The sequence below is a fragment of the Danio rerio genome, chromosome 24 (assembly GCF_049306965.1).
Source record: "Danio rerio strain Tuebingen ecotype United States chromosome 24, GRCz12tu, whole genome shotgun sequence".
NCBI classification, from domain to species: Eukaryota; Metazoa; Chordata; class Actinopteri; order Cypriniformes; family Danionidae; genus Danio; species Danio rerio.
Window position 1 is genome coordinate 3,618,710 of NC_133199.1, and position 27,651 is coordinate 3,646,360.

The 27,651-nt window shown below is 37.7% G+C and overlaps 1 protein-coding gene across 12 annotated transcripts in view; it reads right to left on the bottom strand.

Moving 5' to 3' along the window:
* Positions 1 to 27,651, bottom strand: part of nck1b (NCK adaptor protein 1b) — a 165,297-nt gene that overhangs the window by 88,125 nt on the left and 49,521 nt on the right. For all 12 annotated transcript variants that reach the window (XM_073941382.1, XM_073941386.1, XM_073941384.1 and 9 more), the window contains one exon: positions 20,213 to 20,342. The gene's annotated coding sequence lies outside the window, so the exon portion shown is untranslated. The remainder of the gene's footprint in view (positions 1 to 20,212; positions 20,343 to 27,651) is intronic.

Below are 27,651 nucleotides of genomic sequence, written 5' to 3' on the forward strand. Positions count from 1 at the left end.
TTCAATTCAATGTTTAATTTCTGCTTCTATTCACGACCTTCACCGGCGAGTCTGATAACTCTGGATTTACATTTAAAGTCGTCGGCCTGGCTAAGCACAAGGGGACTTTGCAGTGATCAGTTCATCCTGAGTGAAATGTGTTCGAGAGGAGATGTGAGTTTTCCCTCTGCTACCGTCGTCTGCTCCTCTTTAATGCAGTATCGGGCCCAGCATCTGTCTCCATTATGAACTCAGACAGCTCTGTATAATGCCAACCCTGAGCCGCGTGGCATGGCCAAACCTCTCAGAGGAGATGTCTTCTTTATCTTTCAGGCATATTTATTTCATGTGCACTCCACTTCATTTCTTGTTTGAGCATCTGGAGATGAAGGCAAATGTATTTTTAAAGGAGTATTTTTAGCTGTGCTATATTTAGATGGAAACACTACACCGTTGAAGATATCTTTGCGTGATTTAGTTATTTTAATTTTGTGGAGAGAACAACATTTATTTACAGTCGAAGACAGAATTATTAGCCCCTACTGAATTATTAGCACCCCCTGTATATTTTTTTCCACAATTTCTGTTTAGCTGAGAGAAGATTTTTTTCCAACACATTTCTAAGCATAATAGTTTTAACAACTCATTTTTAATAACTGACTTCTTTTCTCTTGGCCATGGCAGCACATTATATTTGACTAGATATTTTTCAAGACACTAGCATTCAGCTTAAAGTGACATTTAAAGGCTTAACTAGGTTAATTAGGGTATTTAGGCAAGTGATCGTATAACAGTGGTTAATTCTGTAGACCAGTGGTTCCAAACCTTTTTTTTCCCCGAGACCCCCTTTTGCCTGGGAAAATATAGTAAGGCCCTTGTAAGGTAACATTTAATGATGTTATTGCTCATATAAGTTTGCAGTAAGGACGACAAAAAATGTTGTTTTCAAACAAACGGTATGTTTAATACTATATGAAGACATGTGTGTGCACAAATAATAGCCTAAATATAAAAGCAAAACATCAGTAGGCCATTTGTAAATGAAAAGCATAAGCATTTGGCCTTTTAATTGACCCAATTTCCAATTAGTTGCTAAATTTTTTTAAAGTTTCTGATGAATAAAGGAACTAAGCTGAAGGATAATGAATGAATGAATGAATGAATGAATGAATGTATTCTTGGATGCACAGATAAGCAAAATCACTCCACACACACACACACACACACACACACACACACACACACACACACACACACACACACACACACACACACACACACACACACACACACACACACACACACACACACACACACACACACACACACACACACACACACACACACACACACACACACCCTGAATGTCACTACTGAATTGCAGGTCAAGCTGATTAACATTAGAAACTCTGCTAATATTAATTCTCTTAAATGCATCTTTCTTCATCGACTGGGGATATGGAGAAGTTACTTGATGTCAGAATTTGAACATTTTCCAGACATTTTTGATAATTTCGGGACCATTGCAAGTGGATGTACAGCATGATAGAGGAAAAAGGACAATCATAACTTCTGTTTCATGGCAACCTTAAAATCAAAGTGTTATGCATCAGCAAGAGAGAAGATGAAATTCCACCTGCAGCCACCAGCATGTTGTTTGAAGCTCTCACGAAACTCACAGATGCACGGCATGAGCTGCAAGAGCTGAAGAATTATTACACTGATGAAGGCTCATGGCTGAAATTTTAGATTGAATGCATTTTAATACGAATTTTATTTCATTAGTTGATGTTTGTTTGTCTATTCTCCTGTTGTTCATTTAACACATTATTGAATCTGGACCTTCTTCTTGATCACAGCCCCAAACCTATCTAGAGGAGCGCTGTGATTTACATTCGATTCATTTAATCTCAGACATCAGCAAACGAGTCTCAGTGGGAGCAACAGGGATTTGATATTCATTTTGATTTAGCAGCATGATCCTGGTAAATCAGCTCCATAATCTGCTTCTCAATGAGGGTGGACTCATATGACTGGTGAGTTTTCATCAAACGCTACTGTCTCCGGCTGACAAAATGACAAAATGTGCGAGCTCTAAATTGAACATGATCAAAAGCACACACAGCTCATCTCCTCAATAGCACACACGCGGTTGGCAGAGAAACAGATGGCATGAAGGTGAAGAGAAGACAAAGGCTTCTCAATTCAATCCATCAAATTGTTCAAAACGTGTCCGAGGTGCTGTAATGAAATAAAGATCTATGGCTTTTGCACTGCATCATTAATATTTACAGCCTTGCTCATCCTCATTGACTTTCTTGGCCGTGTGTGCTGCACATGTAAACACACTTGTTATATGTGACTGGACCATACAGATAAAGTCAAAATTATTATTAATTCTATTTTAAATATTTCCCAAATGATGTTTAACAGAGCAAGGGATTTTTCACAGTATTTCCTATAATATTTTTTCTTCTGGCAAAAGTCTTATTTGTTTTATTTCGGCTAGAATAAAAGCCGTTTTAAATTTTTTTGAAACCATTTTAAGGTCAATATTATTAGCAATATTTGTTTTCAATTGTCTACAGCAGGCGTTCCCAAACTTTTCAGCCCGCGACCCTTAAAATAACAAAGTCAGCGACTTGCGACCAACATTTTTCAAGGTGGTCATACTGTAAATATACAATCGTTGCACACACAACTATATAAACATGAGCATACTGACAACACAAAAATGCAACAGTCTATTAACCGTATAATGTTTTTATAGTCATTGATTAATGTAATAACGTTTGAATGTAAAAATTAAAGGTTTAAATTAAAATCTTTAACACAACTATTAACTATCTTCTGGGGCAGGGGTCACCAATCTCGGTCCTGGAGGGCCGGTGTCCCTGCAGGATTTAGCTCCAACTTGCTCCAAATGTTTCAAGTACACCAAGTAAGACCTTGATTAGTTTGTTCAGGTGTGTTTGATTAGGGTTGGAGCTAAAATCTGCAGGACACCGGCCCTCCAGGAACAAGTTTGGTGACCATTGTTCTGGGGGATATGAATAAAATATGGTCATTCAAATAGTTTAATAAAATGTATTTGAGTTTTGGAAATCACCAAGCGACCCCTTTTCATTGTCCTGCGACCCCCACTTTGAGAACCACTGGTCTACAATACAAACCCCTGTTATACAATGACTTTCCTAATTATCATAACTTGCCTAATTAACCTGGTTAAGCCTTTAAATGTCACTTTAAGCTGAATTCTAGCATCCTAAAAAGTATCAAATATTATGTACCGTCATCATGGCAAAGATAAAAGAAATCAGTTATTAGAAATTTGTTATTAAAACTAATAACTCAGCTAATAATTCTGACTGTATGTGAATATATTTTTGGAAACTGGGATTTATACATTACCTGAAAGATGAATAAATATGTTTTCCATTAATGCATTGTTACAACCCAGCAGACACACAACATCATAAGTTAATATTAGGTTAAATTTAAGTCACCAGCATCTGAGGACAACGTTATGTTAATGTCCAATAATGACGTCAAATGACATTGATATTTGGTGTATTTTAGGTTTTGTTAGTAAGTGACTAAAATCCAACAGATCCAATATCTTAAACCAGCGTCATATTGATGTAAAATACTGACATTTATTCATCAGGATAGCCAAAATCTAGTATCTGATAGACGTCATAGTGGTAACATCTACACAACGTCAAGCTGTAACATCATTAGACGTTGATAAAACAGAAAGAAATAGCAATACTACAGTGAAGGCATTTAAAGAGTTCAGAAGCAGTGATTGTTTTTTTTCATGCTCAAACAGCCTCATTTCACATTATCCAAACACATTTGTAAACAAAAGTTTTAATAACTAATTTATTTATCTTTACCATGATGACAGGGCTTATAATTTTGCCTTTAACTGCAGACTAGAAGTTGAATTAATATAGTCACCTCTTCAAGACAGGGTTCTGGTCAGTTTGTGTGGTAAAAGACCTTCTGTCAGATATTGATTTTAGCTCCTGGATAAAATGTAAGATAAACGAGTGAGGAATACACTATGCTCTTCACACTCCGCTGGGCCGCACATCGAGAAACAAAAATCTCCTCTCAAATTAATGTGGCTTATTTTTACCCAACAGTTTTGACAGTATGTAGGCTGTTGCTGCAATAAAATGTTGTGACATATTGCTGCTTTTCCATTAATCTAGCAGCGTGTGACAATGGCTGTGTTTTTGACAGCGGTTTTGATTCAATCCGGCAATTACAGAGGCCTGTCAAGATGAAATGATCAGAGAGAAAATGACTCAAATAGAAACCCATCACGAGCTGCTCAGAATCTAACGCTTAAGCAGGAACGATGAGCTTCAGCAAGCTGGTCGGGACAGAAATGTGATTTATGAAATGCAGATAAAGCCTTTATGCATTTATTATTAGGCTCAAACCAGCAGAGGGAACAACTATCACTCATATCAAAAATTGTTAAGATTGTATGTGATAGCTCTATATTGTCAATTTGTTATCTCAGAGAGATGTCATTCACATAGTGCAGGATACAAATCATTCATTCATCCATCCATTCATTTTCCTTCAGTGTACTCCCTTATTTATCAGACACAGCGGAATGAACTGCCGACTATTCTAGCATATGTTTTACGCAGCGGATGCCCTTCTAGCAAGGACTGGGAAAGGATACAAATCAGGATAAGGGCAACCTAAATGACACAACACTAGTAAGAAAGTGTCTGATGTAAATGTGCAAACTGGTGCAAGAGTTTGGGAAAGTGTCAGAGAAAAATGTTTTCTACAGGTGGTTTGTCAAACCCACTCACCTGTGTTATGCTACATAATAATTTTATTAATTATTTAGATTGTTATATATTATAATATTTCCCAAATGATGTTTAACAGAGCAAGGATTTTTTTACAGTGTGTCTGATAATATTTTTTCTTCTTGAGAAAATCTTATTTGTTATATTTCGGCTAGAATAAAAGCAGTTTTACATTTTTTAAACACCATTTTATGGTCAATATTATTAGCCCATTTAAGCTATATATTTTTACAGAACAAACCATCATTGTACAATAGCTTGCCTAATTACCCTAACCTGCCTAGTTAACCTAATTAACCTAGTTAAGCCTTTAAATGTCACTTTAAGCTGTATACTAGTGTCTTGAAAAATATCTAGTAAAATGTTATTTACTGTCATCATGACAAAGATAAAATAAATCAAGTATTAGAGATGACTTATTAAAATTATTATGTTTAGAAATGTGTTGAAAAAATCTGCTCTCTGTTAAACAGAAATTGGGGGAAAAATAAACAGGAGGGCTAATAATTCTGACTTTAACTGTTTATGTGCAAATGGAAAACAAAAGTCTTAAAAATTGATTCCAGGTCATCGGAATGCATTTGTCTGGCTGTGACTGACAGTAAGTCGACCTCATTGTCTCCTATGAGACAAAGCGTAATTGATCTACAGATCCGGATTACCTGGAGAGAGATGCAGTGACATCTCTGGGGAATGCTAACACATGTCCACATTGCTGAGGCTTTGAACAAAAAAGTAATTTCCTTTTCTCTCCCACAAATTGACCTGCACTAACAGTACAAGATACACGCTCACACTCCTTTAAACACTAACAAATCCATTCTGGAAACTCAGTGCCGACAGCTTGGAATTCCAGTGCAGCTTCTATGTACTTCTAGCGTATCCTCATGACGTTCCATTCCCTCGAGACTTTCATTCATCTTCTGAACACAAATTTAGATACGTTATACATTAGTACAATTCTGGGAGGAATATCTGAACTGCAGCAAATGCATTTAAAGAGTTCAAAAACAGTGATTGATTTTTATTTTCATGCACAAATAGCAGCATTACACACTAAAGAAAGTTCAAAGTTTAAACTGGAATTCAATGAGATGCTCCGGAGGATTAAATAAGCTTTTCAATGCACGGTCTAAAATCTCCTCTATAATGGATGCTGGTATTTGAAGACAATCCCCTTCGTAATGCACAGTTCACTGCAAAGCCACATTCAGGTCTGACACACACACACGCATGCACGCACACACATATTTTACCATCTAATTCACAAGAATAAATCAATAAAGCTCCAGTCTGCATTTTCTCCTGAATATTTTGCTTCAGTGAGAGCGGCGTCCGCGACACTACCCTCACCACCCACGCCCTCAGGTATATCGGTGTATGATCGGTGGGGTCTGTTTCACTACATGAAAGTGTATTTCACAAATAAAGGCTTGATTGATTGATCGAATGATATGAATTTTGGTATTGTGATCTTTTTTTTCGTAATATCGCCCAGCCCTAGTGTATGATGTGAGAAATGTCTTTGCTTACCCGTATAAATTCAAAATCAAAATTAATAAAAGCACAAAACGAAATGTTTGTTTTATCAGGCTTTACGCGTACATTTACTAATAGCCAGGTGTTTATGGCTGCTGCAGAGTCAAACATATGGGTTGACAAGCAAATAATCATCATGCTTCTGAACCGTGAATGTTACCCAGCAGCAGATCTGCCTGTCACTATGGGGAGGAATAAAAGAGATGCTCAGAGAGACACAAATATTTTAGCATCTGCCTCTTTTTTAGCTTGTGAATCCCAGTGAAGGGGGGATGGTCTATTTCAGCACAGTTAGAGAGATGAAAACAAGCTTCCCGTCTGAGTCACAGTGTGAGATCACAGACTCACGTGTGTTTCTGCTGTGTTAACCGCACAGTGTGAAATCTCATGTTAAAAGTGCGAGAAAAAAAATTGATGGAAACAAAGTTAATACAATTCTAATTGATGATTAAAAACATGCAAGTGCACTGTCAAAAATAGGTGTTAATTGACAGTATTTTGTGATATACAAGAGTTGTATGTTTAAGTTTCTAACATGGGGAGGAGCCTGATTAGTCAGGTGGGTGTCAGTCAATTATCAGGTGTGTGTACAAGTAGCGGTCCTAGCACTGTTTCAGTTGACTTTTGTTCCGGCATCCCTCCACCTCCTCCTCTGTTTTTTCACACACACACACATACACGCACGTACGCACGCACGCACGCACGCACGCACGCACGCACGCACGCACGCACGCACGCACGCACGCACGCACGCACACACACACACACACACACACAGTTTATTAAATTCCCCTGTAGTGCATGCATTATTACTAAATAGAATCGAGTGGGAGTTTTACTTGACCTTTAAGATGATAAATGACCAGATGCAATCAACCATGATTTTGACATCTGTTTATTGACACACTATTGGATTAAACTGGCAAAATAATTAGTCAACGGATACTCAGTGAAATAAAATATGCAAAGCTATGAGTCAAATGACAATATCACAGCTTATCATTGTTGTAAATAATAACAATAAAAATAAAACAAATCCAAATCACCTATAGTGCATGTGTTTGGACTGTGCGGGAAACTGGGGCACCCGGAGAAAACCCACGCCAACATGGGGAGAACATGCAAACTCCACATAGAAATGCCAACTGGCCCAGTCGGGACTCAAATCAGCAACCTTCTTGCTGTGAGGTGAAAGTGCTGCCTTTATTGCCATATTGTAGAACTAATTCCCATTAAGCATTTCAGTTTAGTTAAATAACAGTACAAGCGCGTGGAAAACAATAATGCTATGACATCTAAGGGGATAATTAACCCAAAAATACAAATGTGTTGCTTATATTTATATTACCCCCAGGCCAACCAAAGATATAAAGACTTTTCCTTTAGTAAAAGACACATACAAAAAAAAAATGCAATGGTTGAAATGCAACTCAATGGCTACTGCAACTTAATTTGAGACTGAATACACACACACACGCACTCACATTCTCACACAACATCCCACACTACACACTAATGGGAAGTGACACGTAACCACAGAGATGTATGCTTAGCCTAATAGCGTGACATTATTTACAAGATGAAAACATGGGTGTCCTATTTTCCTCTCCAAGGTCTCGCGCTACAAAAGAACAGAGCCTTAATTAAATTGTGAGTCTTTGGAAGCTGAAAATGATCCGGGTGCTTGTTAAAGTCTTTGAAGTCTAGATTTTACAGGTGTAAAAGTGATATAAAATATTATGGTCTTTGTTATATTGTGTCTTGTTTATGATCAAAATACTCAGGTTAATGCATAATTTCCTTCCAGTTTATTTTAAAACTCATTCACCCTAAAACTTTAACGGAATTTATAGACCTACTAGACGTCAGTCATTCTTCATGCATAGCAAGGCTCTTGTTTTGTACCTGATAAGTCCAGAAAGGTACCTCAAAACAGACCATATGCCGTCAGTGATTCAATCGAATTATTATCAAGCTATGAGAATTATTTTAAGCGCATATAAACCAAAAATAATGACTAAACTCAACAGATTCTTCTCTTCTGTCAGTATATTGTGCACATTCGTAGCTTCTTCTGTTTGAAAAAGCACAGGCACCTCTGAAGTTATACATTTGCAGTCTGGCCGAGCACAATACACACAGTGTTCTTGTGAACGTGCGCAATATACTGACACAAAGGAGACGAAACTGTTGAATAAAGTCGTTATTTTTATTTTTATGTGCACTTAAAAGCATTTTTGTAGCTTGATAATGTTCAGATTGAACCTCTGAAGGCAAATGCTCTGTCTTGAGGATGTTTTTTTGGTATTTTTCTGGACTTCCAGTGAGTCGGGATCATTGCTGTCTATGGAGCAATATATCCTAATTTGTGCTGATTAAGATTAACGTCTCAGGAGTTTGGAACAATATGAGAACTAGTAATTAATAACCAATAATCCATGTATAAATTCTTCTATAGACAACAAAAAAGATGTAATGGTTGGGCCTCAGCCATGGTTTGATTCATAGCTTAATACGTTTTTAGGCTTTGATCCCAATTGTCTTTTTGGTGACTGTCGCTTTAAATTCCAATGAGATTGTGCTCCTTTCAAAAGTTTCATGCATGTGGCAGATTCAAAAACAAGACTAACATTTTATGCTAATGAAGGAGAGATTGTCAGTAGTGGGCGGGGCTTTCCACCTCTGATGACACATACAAAGGGAGAATGTCAATTAAAGTGGTTCTGCAGACTGTTTTTATAAAGTGTGATTATAACAAATAGAATTAATAGATTTGTACTATTTGAGGCTGGTTAGATGCGTTTAACCCCTATAAAAGTCATTTTTGCATATTAGGTCCCCTTTTAAGCAGGCTTTAATTCCTCTGGCACATCTGTAAAAAAGGTAAGCACTTATGCTCAGTTATGTGAGTGGAGCCACTTATAAACCATGCAAAACATCTTGGAAACTGAAAACAAACATGTTTAAAATCACCCCATGCACCTTAGCTAATGCATATAAAACACTCCGAACCAGATAGCATCATAATGGCACTACTTAATTTTCTTTTCTTTTCGAAATGTATTAAAATAATAATAATTAATAAAAATATCAACAAAAACACATAAAACAACGTCACCCTCAGATTAGAAAATGTGGGACAGTATGGAAAATACACACAGAAAGTAAATAAACAAAGAAAGTAGTGATTTCCAAATTTACTTTAACTTGAAGTATTTCATGTTTTGTCTGGTCAACTTTAAAAAAAAAGTTGGGACAGGAGCAATTTTGGGCTATTAATCAGGTAAATTGGTTAAATGATGCAAAACAGGTGAGGTCAACCGGTGACTATAATTATGATTATAGTACAAAAGCAGCATCTAAAAAAGATCTAGTCCTTTAGAAGCAAAGATGGGCCGAGGATTGCCAGTTTGCCAACAAATACTGTATGTGAGAAAATTATTGAAATGCTAAAAGAAATGTTCCTCAAAGAAAGATAGGAAGATGTTTGGACATTTCACCTACAACAGTGCAGAACATCATTAAAATCTGGAGGAATTTCTGTGTGTACAGGACAAGGGTGCAAGCCTAAGCTGAACAACCGTGATCTTCAATCAAGAATATTCATTCATCTATAAGGCATATCACCACATGGGCTCAGCACTACTTTGGCAAACCTTTGTCAAGTACCATAATACATAGTTACATCCACAAATGCCAGCTAAAACTGTACTGTGCCAAAAGAAAGCCCTATGTAAACAGTGTGCAGAAGCACAGTCAACTTCTCTGGGCTCGGAGGCATCTGGGATGGATAGATGTGGTCAGACGAATCAGTATTTCAGGTATTTTTCGGGAGAAATGGATGCCGTGTGCCCCAGATCAAACAAGAAAAGGATCATACAGACTGTTACCAGCAACAAATCTAAAAGCCAGGGTCTGTCAGGGTATGGGGTTGTGGCAGTGCCCTCTGCAAAGGTAACTTGATGGCACCATTAACGCTGAAAAGACACAGAGATTTTGGAGCACAATATGCTGCCTTCTTTTCCAGGGACGCCCATGAACATTTCAACAAGACAACACAAAACCATTCACATTACAATGTCCTGGCTGCGGAGAAAGAGGACACAGGTACTTGATTGGCCTGTCTGTAGTCCTGACCTGTCTCCAACAGAGAATGTGTGGGCACATTTCCCACCTTAAGACTTGTTTGCAGGAAGAATGGGACAAAATTACACCTGAAATACTTCATAATTTGGTGTCTTCAGTCCCTAAACGCCTTTTGTGAAAGAGTGTTGTGAAAAGTAAAGGCAGAGTGGTAAATGCTTCACAGCACCAACATTTTTTAAAATGTGTTGCAAGAACCAAAACTGAAATATGTGTTTGATTTGAACTAAAAACAATAAAAATCACGAGGAACACATTAAATAATGTTTGTTGTTTGTCTGTAATGGAATATAAGTCAAAGTAAATGTAGAAATCACTACTTTAATTTTTTATTTGCCCTTTTACACTGTCCCAACCTTTTCTAATTTGGCGTTGTAGGTCCACAAAATAACTCTCTTCCATTTAAGTTCTTCAACAACCTCATAATTACTGAGTAATAACAAAGCAATCCAGTCCAATCATAAGAGAGCTTTATGCTACGACAGATAAGCAAACAGGGAACTATAGTCACTAATTAGCCTTTTCCAGACAGGTGAACTCAACTAACCCTGCAGGCTTGATAATAGAGACAAAGGGCTATGATGACTCATGTATTCTATCAGCCAATGGAAGCGCAGCAAGCTCTTTTGGGAGGTGTATAACGTATATAACGTCACCACTGGAAGGGGCAGCAGCTGTGGAGCCTCAAGGCAAGACATACAGATTTGCCCTCTCTGGCTGGAGCACTGCCTGTCATCATGGACATAAAATGAAGCCCACCTGATAGTGTCCTAATCTTATCCAGCACTCTGCTGGGATTTGTTCTGTCTCAGCTGTCAGCAACACCCCCATCCAAGCTTCTTGATATAATGCAGGAGAGAGCGAAAGAAGTGCCAGGATTAGAGATGTTGACTCAGACGGATTTGGCATTTTGAGGAGAGTGGGATTATGTCTGCGTATGTGTGAATAAACCCATTTTATGCAGGTTTGGGGATTAAAAACACTCGCATCAGTGTTCAGGAAGAGGTTTGAAATTGTGACAAGCTACATATAAAGGAGTTGAACTAGTCAAGCTATAACTGCTTGTAGGTATGTAGATGGTCGAAATTATATACACTCACCACCCACTTAATTAGGTAGACCTGTCCAACTGCTTGTTAACAAGCATTTTTAATTAGCCAATCACATGGCAGCAATCCAATGCATTTAGGCATGTAGACATGGTCAAGATCAGGGGTCACCAATCTTGGTCCTGGAGGGCCTGTATCCCTGCAGGGTTTAGCTCCAACTCACCTCAACACACCTGCCTGAATTTTTTAAGTATACCTAGTAAGAGCTTGATTAGCTTGTTCAGGTGTGTTTAATTAGGGTTGGAGCTAAAATCTGCAGGACCCCGGCCCTCCAGGAATAAGTTTGGTGATTCCTGGTCAAGACGAACTGCTGCAGTTCAAACCGAGCATCAGAATGAGGAAGAAAGGGGATTTAAGTATGGGGCGGGTCTGGGTATTTCAGAAACTGCTGATCTACTGGGATTTTCACGCACAACCATGTCTAGGGTTGAAAGAGAATAGTCTGAAAAAGAGAAAATATCCTTCGTCGTCGTTATCAACTCCTCTCTGCATCACAACAACCGGTAACAGCGGGAAAGCCTTCCACATGGAGGTAAGCGGTCAGCTGGTAGTGCGAAAAGAAACAGCATCATACCACCCTGTAGCGTTCGATTTAAAGTCGAAATGCACCCATACAAACCTCTGGCTACATAATTTGCAATCTCCAGAAATGTATATAGGGGTATGTTTTCAGAATAGGCCTTTTTTTGAACATTGTTCTACAATATTTCAATAAATCATCACTGTTCTTGATTTTAACATTTGCTTTTTAGATACATAAATCAAACTACTTGCAGTAGTTTCCTCCTTCATTGACCTGCAAAGCTGTATCTTTCTTGGGAAAACATCTACAGCACAAAAGACTATTGTTGCATCAATACATAATTCCCAGCACTTTTCTTTACAAAAAGAAACGAAGCTGTGCTGTTCGTGAAGCCTGATTCGCATGCAGAGTGAAAGCCTGGAGCTTATCTGCTGCTTGTTATCATCATCTTGACACCTCATCACAATTTCGCAAATGAAGAGGCATTTATTAGCTGGTTTCATACCGCAGTCACAAACTGTGCTTGGAGAAGTTTCAATTGAAGTCAGCATGAAATCCAAATGTGCTCTTCTTATTTTCATAAGTATATAGTAGTGCTTGTTATAATCGATGTATCTGTGCACTTCACTATTTTGTAAAAATTTATTTGCCCTCAAAATATTTAATCAAATATCCAACACAGGCTCATTCTGAAAACATAGCCCTATATACATTTCTGGAAATCACAAATTATGTAGCCAGATGTACATATGGCTGCATTTTGTCTTTAAAATGAACGCTACCAGGCGGTATGACATCGTTCCTTTTAGCGCTTACCAGCTGACCACTTAAATCTGTATGGACGGCTTTTCCGCTGTTACCAGTTTGTCCACTGGCTTGCTGCGTACGTCGGCGAACTTGTGACGTGGAGCGGAGTTGACTGCGACGAGGTTCAAGTACAGTAAAGAACTGTGAAGAAGACCACAACTTCTATGATCAAACTAGGCCTTTGTTTGTTGTGAACAAGCACCCTCTAGTGGGGAAAATTACATACTTTTCATTTAATATGAAAACACACTTCTGTAAAAAGTAGCCTTAGCAAGAATTTCGTTGGCTTGCCAAGCTTTAACAGACACAGTAATGCAAGGTTTTCTTTATCAATGAGATCTTTGGCTTCTTTTGTGTTTGCTCACTTAGATGGCAGTTGAAGATGATGTGTGTGTGTGTGTGTGAACATCAGAGATGAAAGCGCTCTAAAAGCAAGAGGCAGAAGATAAAAGCGCTGTGAGGTTGGGCTCAAGCACCACACACACACACACACACACACATAAAAAGAACAGGCAAACCGCAGAGGCAGCAGTGAAAAGGCAGCATCACACAGGTCACGAGCCACATGACACTGTGTTTTTTTTTTTACTTGTTTTCCTGAATCTGGCTCTCACAGCGAGCTTGAGAGTGCTTCTGTGCCCTCCGTCAAACAGGGTCTCGCTGAGGAGGCTCGTATTAAGGAGCTCATTTAGTCTCTGGAGATGAAATCAGAGCTGTGTGGGATCAGGAGGAAACCCTGGACGGATAATGGGCAAAAGGAGATCGATGCTGCTGGAGTAAATGAGCTCACATCACTGCATTTGCGGCACATGTTCATCAGTGGCATTCAGATGATTGCTTTCTCCACTGCAACGACTTCAACGCAAGCTAAAAAAAACACACACAGTCCTTCATTATGGATTAGCTCGAATCCATTTTCATGAGCTAATTTGTTTCCATGGAAACCAAAATTAAATTGTCAAAAGAAACTGGGTAACAGCAAACAACAGCGCCAATGCTTTGGCAGGGCCAAGAGCTGTACATCGAAGAAATATGACTGCAGTGTGTGCTTAAATATGTTATGCATGCAAGCACATTTCCACCAACTTTTAGAAATGGCCCTCACTGTCCCTTATGCGATCTGTTCTCTTGCACATTTACTCTCGTTGCTTTGATTTCCAGAGTATTTTGTCTAATTTGTGGACATTCTGGAGTCACTATGAATATGCAGGAGACTCGTGGAGCTTTAGGGAAAGGCCATAAGGTTGGATGAGACACAATATAGGGGAGATCACTTTGCTTGCGTTACACATATACATATACAATGGTCGCACTTGCAATAGTCGCACCAATAGACTGTAAACAAAGGTCGCACCACATCTGCTTGTATTATAACAGCTGCGACGCAAGCACAGCGATCGCTTACGCCCCCACACATCATTTACCTGCTCACGTGTCGTAGCTGGTGTGTGTATGTGTGTATCGGTTCATGAGATGGGCCAGATGGCGAGTACCAATCGAGTCATGAAATGTGATACCGATCTACGGCTGATCGATCTGAGCATCCCTACATAATAGTTAAACATTATATTTATCAAAACATGAACCGTTTCAAATGAATGACACTATATTCCAAACATAAACAAATAAAATATGAATAATTTATCATTAATTTATTAATTCATTTATTACTCAATTGATTATTTAAACCCTAATCAGACAAGTATAACCTTCATTAGATAAAAAAATAGAGGTATGCTGAATATCTGAAGAAGAAAAACATATAAGCTAATATATTTCCCTTATAGATAACCTTTATCAGCTGGAAAATAAAATTATTCAGCTAAATATATGTGTGCTATACATTACATTACACCTAAACAGATGTAATACAACTAGAATAATACAAATGTATAGATTTATTTAATATAAATAATAGATTTTCTGCAGTTAATATCAGCTGTGCAGTGTAAAAAATACTGATTACGGGATATCTGAATGCAGGGCTCATCAATAAGGACTGCCCGGTGGCCCGGGGCTAGCGTGAGAGACACTTGGGACAGTAGACCGCATCATTACTGGCCCGATTGGGACAGTGCTGCCTTGTCACTAACATTTAACTTGTCTGTGACTATTTGTCAATTGCGTGCATTTTAAGTTTGTGCTTTTAAGTCTTTACACACTACATTCTCTGTAATGTCGTAAACAACATATTATTTTCCGGTTCCTCTTATCTGATTGATTTGACCATGCTATTTTTTTTTTGTAACCTGGTTACAACCAATAAAGCGTAGAAACAGCAACATGGCGGCAACATCAAATTATAAGGCTAAAAGAAAATGTCTGTTTCTAACGTCTTGGCAGTAGACATTTACATGGGAACAACATGACAAAATAAAAATTAAGTGAGCGAGTTTGCCGTCAGTTTGACAAGTCAGCCACCTTTTGTTAAATAATTTCAAACCCCAATAAAACACCTCCACATTTTCCATACTGCTCTTTTTGTTTGCATAACACTTTTATTTACAGTTTTTTTTTAAGTATTGAAATTCTAGATTCACAGACTTTATTTTTTACACATTATTTAAATATGTGGCTAAAAAATAGCAATTAACTTCCCTTTTTTTTTTTTCTTTTTTTTTTTTGGTGGGGCCAGTTAAAATTTTGGCAGGGCAAGTAAAAATCTAAACCACTTGCCTGATCAGACCAGTAGAAAAAAATCCTTAGCGTTGAACCCTGCTGAATGTATTCATTATTACTCATTATGACAGATGTCCTACTAACTGTGCAGAAAATGTATTTTTTACTTAGATAAATCCATACATTTGTATTATCCTAGTTGAATAACATCTGTTTAATTAGGTGTAATGTAATGATAACAAACTGCACTGTGAACTGTTGTAAAAATACCCTGCAGGCAGGACTCGTGGATGAATAATAGCTTAGGAAAACACACCACGTATCACGTCTGAAGCCTTAATTATGGTCTGACGGGTTTTAAATATAGGACGGGTGTTTTCTGAGGGCCCGCTGCCAAAATATTACATTTCTGTAGGTGTGTTTTATCACAGCGCAGGCAGGCGGTTGCAGGATACCTAAAAGACGTGAAATGAAGATGTTAACCATGCGGGGTGAGACTATTTATACCTTCCCATCAGACCTCAGTGTGAATATACATGCATGTGTGTGTGTGTGTGTGTGTGTGTGTGTGTGTGTGTGTGTGTGTGTGTGTGTGTGTGTGAACTAAATCTGTGTGCAGCCGTGTGAGAAATTCACCATATGTTGTTCAGCAAAGTCAGTGCCAAGGAGAATTTAAGAGAGAGGAAATCCTAGAATATTAGTTTTATGTATTTATTTTTATGACTATGTATGTATTTGAAATGGAATATTAAATAAGTCTAAATGACTTATATTACAATTATATATTACATTAGAAATATTACATTAGATAGATTTAATAAAATGGGTGCTTAAATGAGCTAGAAATATTGTATAGATTGAATAAGTCTTGAGGTATTTCTAATCATTTGCAGGATTTTGTGAATAAAATTTTATTCCAAATAAAACTTCAATTTCTAATGCTATAAACTATATATTTATCTGTAATTTTATTAATTAATATTACATTTATTTGTTTATTCCTGTGGAATATTGTGGACATTTTTTATCTTCTCAAATCTCAATTAAAATATTGAATAATGTATTACTGGGATTTAATAAATTACACTATCAGAAATAAAGATAAAGAAGTCGTCACTGTTCATTTTTAAGAGGCACACCAATCGGGCCAATAGAAAAAATCCTTAGCGATGAACCATGATGTTACAGTATTTTAAAGTTGCATTGTTGCATCCACCGCTGAGACTGCAGCTCTGCACAAGACTTTTGGCCAGCGGATAAATAAAAATAGTCGTGCCCAACTAAATCTAGTTCTACATTTTTTTTCCCTCTCCGCTGTCCCCTCTAGCTCTACCCATCGATGAATTTGCTCTTCAGTGTTTGGACTCTCAGTAATGATTTAAAACCACACTGAACTGAGCTAAACTGAACTGAACTTAAACACTAAAAACTGAACTACCCTGTTCCAATTTACTATGACCATTTATGTGAAGCTGCTTTGACACAATTTACATTGTAAAAGCGACACAGTATACAAATAAAGCTGAAATGAATTGAATTGTGAAAATTATTTGATATTTTACAATAACGATAAGATAAATAAGATAAGATAAATGGTGCTGTAAAAGTAAATACAGACTGTTTGCTGTAATTGATTTACAGTAAGTTACTGGTGAACTGCTGCCAGTGAGTTAGGGCCTACTCACAACGCTATCTGAACCTCTGGCCCGGTTGCAAGAGGTGTTCCAGAGCGCGGTTCAAATGCGGTTCAAGCGCAGTTCAAATGTGGTTCACTTGGCCTTTGGCGCGGAACGATTGAGTGTAAGTGCAAAATGCGCCTAAGCCCGAAAATGAAGATGAGACGTGACCTTTAAGGGGCTGTTTCATACGGATTAATTAATCATTCTTACTGTTCAGTGAACACAAACTGTTGTAGTTTATTAAAGACGCAAACCCCTCACTGCACGACAGCTGCACCTTCAGCAAACCTCCTAATACCTTCAGTACGAGGACTTTATGATTGTTTTCTAGCGTCAAAAGTGGCTGATCTGTTCTGCGAAATATTTGATTGCATCACCGCATATCAAACAACTTAAACGATGTAATTAAAGCAATGTCCACTGTGCTGAGCGAGAGCGCTTCTGAACAGCGCATTATCGATGACGTAAGCGTGTCCAGGCCCAAATGTAAGTGCTGGCCGTCAGGGGAGACGGGAGGGGGGACAAGCGTGCTTGGGCCCGGATCAAGGCAACTGTACATAGTGTGAGTACGACCGTATTGTAGATTCTACAGGTCATAATTAACAGTGTGTAGTATCATTAAGATATGCATTCAAAACACCTGCCACTGTGCGAGTACACAATGACATCGTCATCATGTTCATGTTTGGGTGTGCTGTCTCTTTAAAGCCCCAGTCTTGTGTTTGCATGGCTGCTGTGTGCAATGAAAACTGAGGAGCAGATGGTCCACCCCAGGATTCTTGTCGACTATGAAAAAGCCTGCGACATTTGCAGCCTTCATCCCTGACCCTTCTTTCAGAGATCACAGTCTCTGAGGAAAAGAGTACAGCACTTTCACAGTTATATCACGTTTAAGAACAGCTGTAAAAAGCCGGTTCACAGCTTATAAAAAGCAGCACATCTTACAGGCCAAAAACTTCATGGCACTCAGGATTAAAAATGTAAATGAAATTAACCGCGCACCTCCGCTATTCACACTTTTATCGCAGCTCATATTATGTGCGTCCTTTACCGTAACATTGGGTTGCTAAGGCAACAGATTAGCAGTAGTCATTTTAGAAAGCGGGGGTCAGTGAAGTAATTAAACCATCATGCTATAATGAGAACAAACACACCGTCTCTAAAAGTCCATCAACTGTTCCATTAATCTGTCAGAATACAGCATCATAATCGAGGGAAGGGTCAGTTAATTGTAATAACAAAATCAGTCAAGCGCCTTCAACTGATGCACTTTAGAAATCAACATCATTTGGGTGATTACTCAAGTCTTGTTTTCCTATGAACTAGCAAAACATTACACATGCTGTTGGTCCAAATAGATAGTTCTCATTTAAAGTTGCAACGTTGCACTTTATTTAACAAAAAGTAAAGCCAAAACAGGCCATAATAAATCAGCGTATGCATGAAGTAAAAGGAGCTTACATGATATGAAGACACAAAGCACTCTGGCTAAAAAATAGAAAGTTATTTGTCATGCAATTTTTAATATCACAATTAGTTTTGCGAATTTGTACGAGCTATCAGATTGTGAGGAGGAGATGTTGTGTATCGTCAGCATAACAGTGGAAATTAACACCATGTTTTTTATGAAGTGGTAGTATTCATTCATTTTCCTTCAGCTTAGTCCCCTATTTATTAGGGGTCACCACAGCGGAATAAACCATCAACTATTCCAGCATATGTTTCATACAGTGGATGCTCTTCCAGCTGCAAAACAGTACTGGGAAACACCCATAAACTCTAGCCTTGACACACTCATATATTACGGCCAATTTAGTTCATCTAACTACTGATAGCGCATGTGTTTGGACTGTGGAGGAAACTGGAGCACCTAGAGGAAAGCCACGCCAACACGAGGAGAACATGCAAACTCCACACAAAATGCCAACTGGGACTCGAACCAGTGATCTTCTTGCTGTGAGGCAACAGTGCTAACCACTGATCCACTGTGATGGCCCAGTGGAAGCTTATACAATGAAAAAAACAAGGGGGGCAGGACCTGAAAATTGTTCTTTTGATCAATATGATGCCTCGTCATTTTCCCTGAGATGGGTTGCGGCTCGAAGGGCATCCGCTGCGTAAAAATGTGCTGGATAAGTTGGCGGTTCATTCTGCTGTGGCGACCCCGGATTAATAAAGGGACTAAGCCGACAAGAAAATGAATGAATGATGAATGAACGATGCCTCGTCATGAACTGATACAAATTGATAGCTTTGCGATAGATAAGCCCTGTCAGAAAAGTAACTGTAAAGTAAGGTAGCTTACAGTCTAAGGTAGGGGTGTCAAACTCAATTCCTGGAGGGCCGACGCCCTGCACAGTTTAGTTCCAACCCTGCTCCAACACACTTACCTGTAGGTTTCAAACAAGCCTGAAGGACTCAATTAGTTTGATCAGGTGTGTTTAATTAGGGTTGGAAGTAAACTGTGCAGAGCTGCGGCCCTTTTGGAACTGAGTTTGACACCTGTGGTCTAAGGTGAGGAACATTTCTAGCACTCGAGCTATCACAAATGTTTACTTTTGCAGGGGCACTATTTAAGTAAACATTCCTATAGGTCAGGTGTCTCAAACTCAATTTGGCGGGGCGACATTTCAGAGACTGACAAATGATAGGAGGCCTTCTCAACATCCAGAAGGGATGGTTGTGATAGGAGGGGTGAGATGATTAGTAGGAGCATGAGCTAAGAACATTGGGGGGGGGGGGGGGGGGGGGATGGATTGACAGCTCCAAGCCGAAGAGCTATGTCACTTTCCGAAACCTTTTCACTCAATGTTGCACAGCACAGGCTCATTCTGAAGACGTAGCCCTATATACAATTCTGGAGAGCATGAATTATGTAGCCAGACTTGCACATGGCTGCATTTCATCTATAAAACAAATGCTACAGGGCAGTATGATGCCCATCCTTTTCCCGTTTATCAGCTGGCCACTTACCTCAGTATGGACGGCTTTCCCACTGTTACCAGTTTTCCCAGTGGCTCGCCATGTACATCGGCAGACTTGAGACGCAGAGAGGAGTTGACAATGATGACAGGGTTTGAGTGGTGAAGAACAGTTCCAGAAACTGGGTAAGACAAAAACAGAAGCCAAACAATTAAATAAACAAGTAAATAACAGGGTGAGAATGAGGTAAATCTGAAAACATGGTAAAAAACGAGGGCTTTTCTTTTTCTGAATTGCTTTTTAAAACACTGTTGGTTGGGTGTAGGGAAAAGGGTGGGCGGGTCAATCGGTGCTTTTGAAAACACTACTGGTTGAGTTTAGGGAAAGAGGCGGGTGGGTCAGTCAGCCGGTCAGTCAGTACTGAGTCTTGTCAGTACTTGGATAAGGGAGGCCCTGACTCTCATTGCACACACTTAGTAACATTTTATTAATTAAGTTTAAGAGTCTCTTTAACACTGATGTTCATTTTATTATAAAGAGATTTTTGTTTTTGACTATTAAAACTATTTGCCTTAGTAAAATAAATTGTAGAAGCCATAACACTGGTATTGTTACAAAATATTCAGTAATTATTGATACCAAATGATATAAAACATGATATCATGGTATATTTTTTGCAATATCGCCCAGCCCTTTTTAAAATTTATTTAAATGTAAATGACACAAACATAATATTACACACCCAATAAAACCTATTTTTCTTCCACTGTTTTTTTTTTGTTTTTGTTTGTTTTTACCATAGTGTACTTCTGTCGTCTCCATATAAATAAAATTGACTGTTCTTTGTTAAGTGCTAACATGATGCAATTCATGCTGGAGCATTCGCATCTGCATACAGTATGAGCCAATGTTGTTGTGAAGCGCTCATATGCTTGAAATGAAAGAGGATTCAAGCTAAATGCACACAATGAGGCTGTATAGGGGGAGGGATGTGTGGTCGTGTTTTTCTCTGGCTGTGTGTGTGTCTGTGTGGGAGTCTCTATCTGTCAGTGGTAATTACTGTGGGTTTGTGTGGGTGAAGGCACAGCTGTCTGGGATCGGCAGATAACAACCAAGCACTAGTTTTCTGCTACTTTTTGCACTTTTCCTCCGCATCTCTTGGGACTTCTGCCACTTTGTCCTCTAGGTGGGACTTTTTTTTTGCCTCTCTATCTTTCTCTTTCCCTTCCTCTTGGTTAAAGAGAGCCAGTGTTCAGCAGAAATCAGTAATATAGTGAACATGAGGTGCAAGAGATTTTAAAAATGCATGATCTGTTATGTGTTTAATGAACAAGTGAGCTGGTGCCATAATGCTCACGGCCATAATAAGATTGTGAAATGTGGTTGTTAGGTTATGGATGGTTGCTAGGTGGTTATATTGCTGGCCAATATGACTATAAAAAGCCAATTTCAAGCCTTAAGAACGATAACAAATGCCAATCGTGTGTAAAAACAGCATGGCTTCTTACAGCTGAACACAAGCTGGTCTGCTGCAATAGTTTTAACTATCATTTGGGTTTTTTTGAAATACCAGTAAATAAGATGTAAAGGGGTACCTGGAGCTTAAATGAGAAAGAATAGAAAAAATAAAGCTAAAGATCAGTGCTGACATTAAAGAATGCATTATCACAATTGAATTAAACAATATATTGAAATACTTAAGGGTTAGTTCACTCAAAAAAGACAACTCAGTTATTAATTGTCCACCCTCCGTTTCAATACTATAACATGTTTGTTCAACTTTGGAACACAAAGTTAAATGATTTAGATTTAATTCAAGAGCTCTTAGTCTCAAGCCTCCATTAACAGCAAGGGGTTCAAATTTCAGAGAAGAAACCAAAAATATTGTCGATATATGTTATGAACATTGTTATTATCATCAGCTCAAGAAGATCGCTATTTCAAATATAGACATGCGGCGAGTGATCGAGAGATCTCTAGAAAAGTGTAACAGCTCGCGCTTTCAGACGGCCTCGTACACAATAACACACGCAGATTCTGCTCTTTTTCTTGGCTTTGTGGCTGTTGATCAAGATGACGGCAAGGTTTGTTTGAGCTCGAGTCGACCATGGCTTGATATTTTTATGTCTCGGCTGTGTATTTAAAAATCTTTGTTTTTATTCTCCTGGCTTGTGCATGCACTATCGACGTTTGTCTGTAAATCAATGGCGTTCAGCTGCGCGTCTTGCTCCACCGTTTGGGACCTTTTTGTTGTCCTAGATACCTTTTGAAAAGGGTTCTCTAAGGGTACTCACAGTAGAAACGGCAATAAAAGCGAACCGAACCATACCAAACCACTCAGTGCAAACGGGCTATAAAATATCTTAATTTTATAATTACATTCTGAAGATGAACTTGAAGAAACAATGTAAATGTAATTACTAACAGTTTTAATTTTTAGTTACTAACCCTTTAACACTTAAAAAAATCAAATACCAGTTTAACAACGGACACCCCAAAAACAGAGTATTCACAACAACACATTAATAAATAAGGAAACTATTAAAAAAAAAAAAACGAACAGCAACAAAATTGGAATGAAACTACACACACACACACACACACACACACACACACACACACACACACATATATATATATATATATATATATATATATATATATATATAAAGAGAGAGAGAGAGAGAGAGAGAGAGAGAGAGAGAGAGAGAGAGAGAGAGTCTCAGAATTATTAGCCCTCCTGAATTATTAGCCCCAATGTATATTTTTAAAGGAGCCAATACTTTAACACATTTCTAAACATAATAGTTTTAATAACTCATTTCTAATAACTGATTAATTTTATCTTTGCCATGAGGACAGTGTATAATTTTTGACTAGATATTTTTATATTAAGATACTAATATTTATCTCCCAGTGATGGGTTGCTGCTGGAAGAGCATCCGCTGTGTAAAACATATGCTGGATAAGTTGGCGGTTCATTCCGCTGTGGCGGCCCCTGATGAATAAAATAACTAAGCCTAAGGAAAAGAAATGAATGAATGATACTAATATTGCGCTTAAAGTGACATTTAAAGGCTTAACTAATGCAGGTTAGAGTAATTAGGCAAGTCATTGTATAACAGTGATTTGTTCTGTAGACAATTGAAAACAAGTATTGCTTAAGGAGGCTAATAATATTGACCCTAAAATTATTTATAAAAAAATTAAAACTGCTTTTATTCTAGCTGAAATCAAACAAATCAGACTTTCTCCAGAATAACAAATATTATAGGGAATACTGTAAAAAATTACTGAATCTGTTAAACATCATTTGGGAAATATTCGAGGAGAGCGAATAATTGTGACTTCAACTGTATATTTGTTATATCTTGAATTCATCCATGTTGCGATAATACTAAGTGATCATGATGAGACTTAGAGGAAATTAGAAGAATATGAAGTAAAATGATTTAATTGTCACTTTGCATCATTTTTCTGCCCATCACTCAAACTCCAGTTAAGAGAAAGCAAGGGTCTCTGGATAGCTGTAAAACTCTGCTATCTGTTCCTGCTGTTACTGATGTGAAACATTGCATGCACTTAACTAAATGATGCAAGGTGTGGATGTAGTGAGGCCTTCACACCCCGTCACTGTCAGTTAGGAAGGACAGGCTGTGTGTCAGTAAGGATGGCTTGAGGAAGAGATTTATAGAGCCAGAGCCATTTTTCTCTGTCAGCGCCACAATTTGGCTGTCTGTTCCTCTTCTCCTCTGAATGTTTTATTTATCACCAGTTTCTATGAATCTCAGATTTTGGTCTTTTCCTGATGGGAGAGACAAATTATCAAATTTCTACAAAAAGTATTAATATTCCCACAATACTAAAGCTCGTTCAGAAAGCAAAATTAATAGCTTAGGATTCAAATTACATATTAAGGACTTCAAAAAAATGAGTTAAATGTTTGTGCAAGAGACTGAACTCATTCATTTTCTTTTTGGCTTAGCCCCTTTAGTAATCAAGGGTCGCCACAGCGGAATGAACCAACATATCCAGCATATGTTTTACACAGCGGATGCCTTTCCAGCTGCAACCTATCATTGGGAAACATCCATTCACACTCATTCACACACATACACTACGGAAAATTTAGCTTATCTAATTCACCTTTACCACATGTTTTTGGACTTGTGGGGGAAACCGGAGCACCCGGAGGAAACCCACGCTAACATGAGGAGAACATGCAAACTCCACACCGAAACGCCAACTGATCCACCCGAAGGTCGAACCAGCAACCTTCTAGCTGTAAGGCGATTGTACTACCCACTGCGCCACCGTGCAGCCCCAGACTGAACATTATTGCAATATTATTACTTGTAATCCACAGCATGTGAACTTTTTTGTTTCAACAGTTTCAGGTTCACTGATTCAGTATAGGAATCATGCGATGATGTAACTTATATGCAATTATATATTGAAGAATCCAATGGAGATGTCTTGCATGTCTAAAGCAGAGAGTGGATAAACCAGTCTCAGCATCACCTAATTTGTTTGACACAAAACAGAAAGTCCATCGAATACCACTAAATCCAGCGCGCACACACACACACACACACACACACAACAGAATTAATATACACTGCTCTCGGCTATACATTGCATGTGTTTTTGCTCTAAAAATGCACAGAATGAAATCATGTCACAATGTAGCGCAGCATGACAGCATGTGTCTTAATTGCGTCATGCTTCTCTTGATGTTTTCTTCAGGGGTACAAACCTGCGTCAGATTTATGAGTGCGCCACCCTTGAGTCTTGATTGAAACGCCCACCTCTGCGTCAATACGACCATGTGTGTGTTTGTTTTCCTAAATGACTCATCTTATAATAGCTTCGCAACAAAACACAAGCGAGCTGACCTATATTGTCAGATACGATGCCCGAGTGTGTGCTTTCAGCCACACGTCATACACCCGAGCGTCCAGTATGTAGGTGTACGCATGCTTGTTTGTGTCCATGTACCGTGCAACACAGCATTTGTGTTCCTGGCTTCATCTTGACCTTTTTCTTCTGAACAGAGGCCTGAAGCTTAGAGCGTAAGTGTGTGTGTGTGTCAAACAGTAATGCTATAAGACATTCCCCGCACAGGTCAGACCTGGAAGCGCAAGCTGATGTAAGTGTCAAAGCAAATCTGTCAGAGACGTGCAACACACACACATACACAAACACACATACACAGCAAGACACCCCTGAGTCCCATTTTTCCACCCACTCTTATTCCTGTGCAAAGACGAATGAATAAGGAGCTGAAGGCCAGAGAAGAGCTCACAGACTGGTCATAACATATTAAGCTGATGTTCATCTCAGTAATTCATCAGTGCTTATTAAAGGAGCACTCCACTTATATTATATAAAATACACAGTAAAAAATATCTGTTGATTAACAGTTTCATTATTTTGTGATTGTCATGTGTGTTTTACGGTTGTTTACAGTTGTGAATTGCATTATAGAACCTTGATCTCTGCTGTCGACTTGTTGTAATGTTGAAAATTCAACTCTACAGTTTAACACAGTGACTTTTATTGACATTTTAGTAGTTTTGAAATAATGTAATGCATAAGAAATGATATGTGGAGAGAATTAGTCTGTAAAAGAGCAGAAAATGTCCTGGCAGTTTATTACAAGGTTTTTGTAGCGTGATGTACAACACTAACCAAGACAATAAATCACTGTAAACTGTTAAACATGTTCATAAAAAGTCACTTTTTGAGACTTTTTAAGGTTAAAATTTGTAGGAAGAAAGATCGCATAATGCAATTTAAAAGCACAAATAAACAGCAAACGTAAATATGAATCAAAATACGGAAAACAGCTAATTTGTGAATATTTAGGCTCATTTTATGACTTGTTTAGAGTTTAAAAAATGGTAAAACACAACTGTTAATCCATTCAACCCATCTCTGGGTCTGATGGAACACTTTTAGCTTAGCTTAGCATAAATCATTGATTCAGATTAGACCATTAGCATCTGGTGTTGTATAATACTATATAAAAACCTTGTAATAAACCGCCAGTACGTTTACTGTTATTTTACTTCTTTATATATTTTTAATACATTATATTATTTTTACATTTTTTAAAATGTCAATTTATGTCACTTTGTTAAATCTTACAGTTGAGTATTCAACATCAAAAGTCGACAGAACAGAGATCAACGTCCCATAATGCAATTAACTACCGCAAATATAGGGAAAACAAGGTTGTTTACAGTTGTGAATTGCATTATAAAACCTTAATCTCTGCTCTGTTGACTTTTGATGTTGAAAATTCAACTCTACAGTTTAACACAGTGACTTTTATTGACATTTTAGTAATTTTAAAATAATGTAATGTATAAGAAATGATATGTAGAGAGAAATAAGTGTGTAAAAGAGCAGAAAATGTCCTGGCAGTTTAATACAAGGTTTTTGTAGCGTGATGTACAACACTAACCAAGACAATAAATCACTGTAAACTGTTAAACATGTTCATAAAAAGTCACTTTTTGAGACTTTTTAAGGTTAAAATTTGTAGGAAGAAAGATCGCATAATGCAATTTAAAAGCACAAATAAACAGCAAACGTAAATATGAATCAAAATACGGAAAACAGCTAATTTGTGAATATTTAGGCTCATTTTATGACTTTTTTAGAGTTAAAAAAAATGGTAAAACACAACTGTTAATCCATTCAACCCATCTCTGGGTCTGATGGAACACTTTTAGCTTAGCTTAGCATAAATCATTGATTCAGATTAGACCATTAGCATCTGGTGTTGTATAATACTATATAAAAACCTTGTAATAAACCGCCAGTACGTTTACTGTTATTTTACTTCTTTATATATTTTTAATACATTATATTATTTTTACATTTTTTAAAATGTCAATTTATGTCACTTTGTTAAATCTTACAGTTGAGTATTCAACATCAAAAGTCGACAGAACAGAGATCAACGTCCCATAATGCAATTAACTACCGCAAATATAGGGAAAACAAGGTTGTTTACAGTTGTGAATTGCATTATAAAACCTTAATCTCTGCTCTGTTGACTTTTGATGTTGAAAATTCAACTCTACAGTTTAACACAGTGACTTTTATTGACATTTTAGTAATTTTAAAATAATGTAATGTATAAGAAATGATATGTAGAGAGAAATAAGTGTGTAAAAGAGCAGAAAATGTCCTGGCAGTTTAATACAAGGTTTTTGTAGCGTGATGTACAACACTAACCAAGACAATAAATCACTGTAAACTGTTAAACATGTTCATAAAAAGTCACTTTTTGAGACTTTTTAAGGTTAAAATTTGTAGGAAGAAAGATCGCATAATGCAATTTAAAAGCACAAATAAACAGCAAACGTAAATATGAATCAAAATACGGAAAACAGCTAATTTGTGAATATTTAGGCTCATTTTATGACTTTTTTAGAGTTAAAAAAAATGGTAAAACACAACTGTTAATCCATTCAACC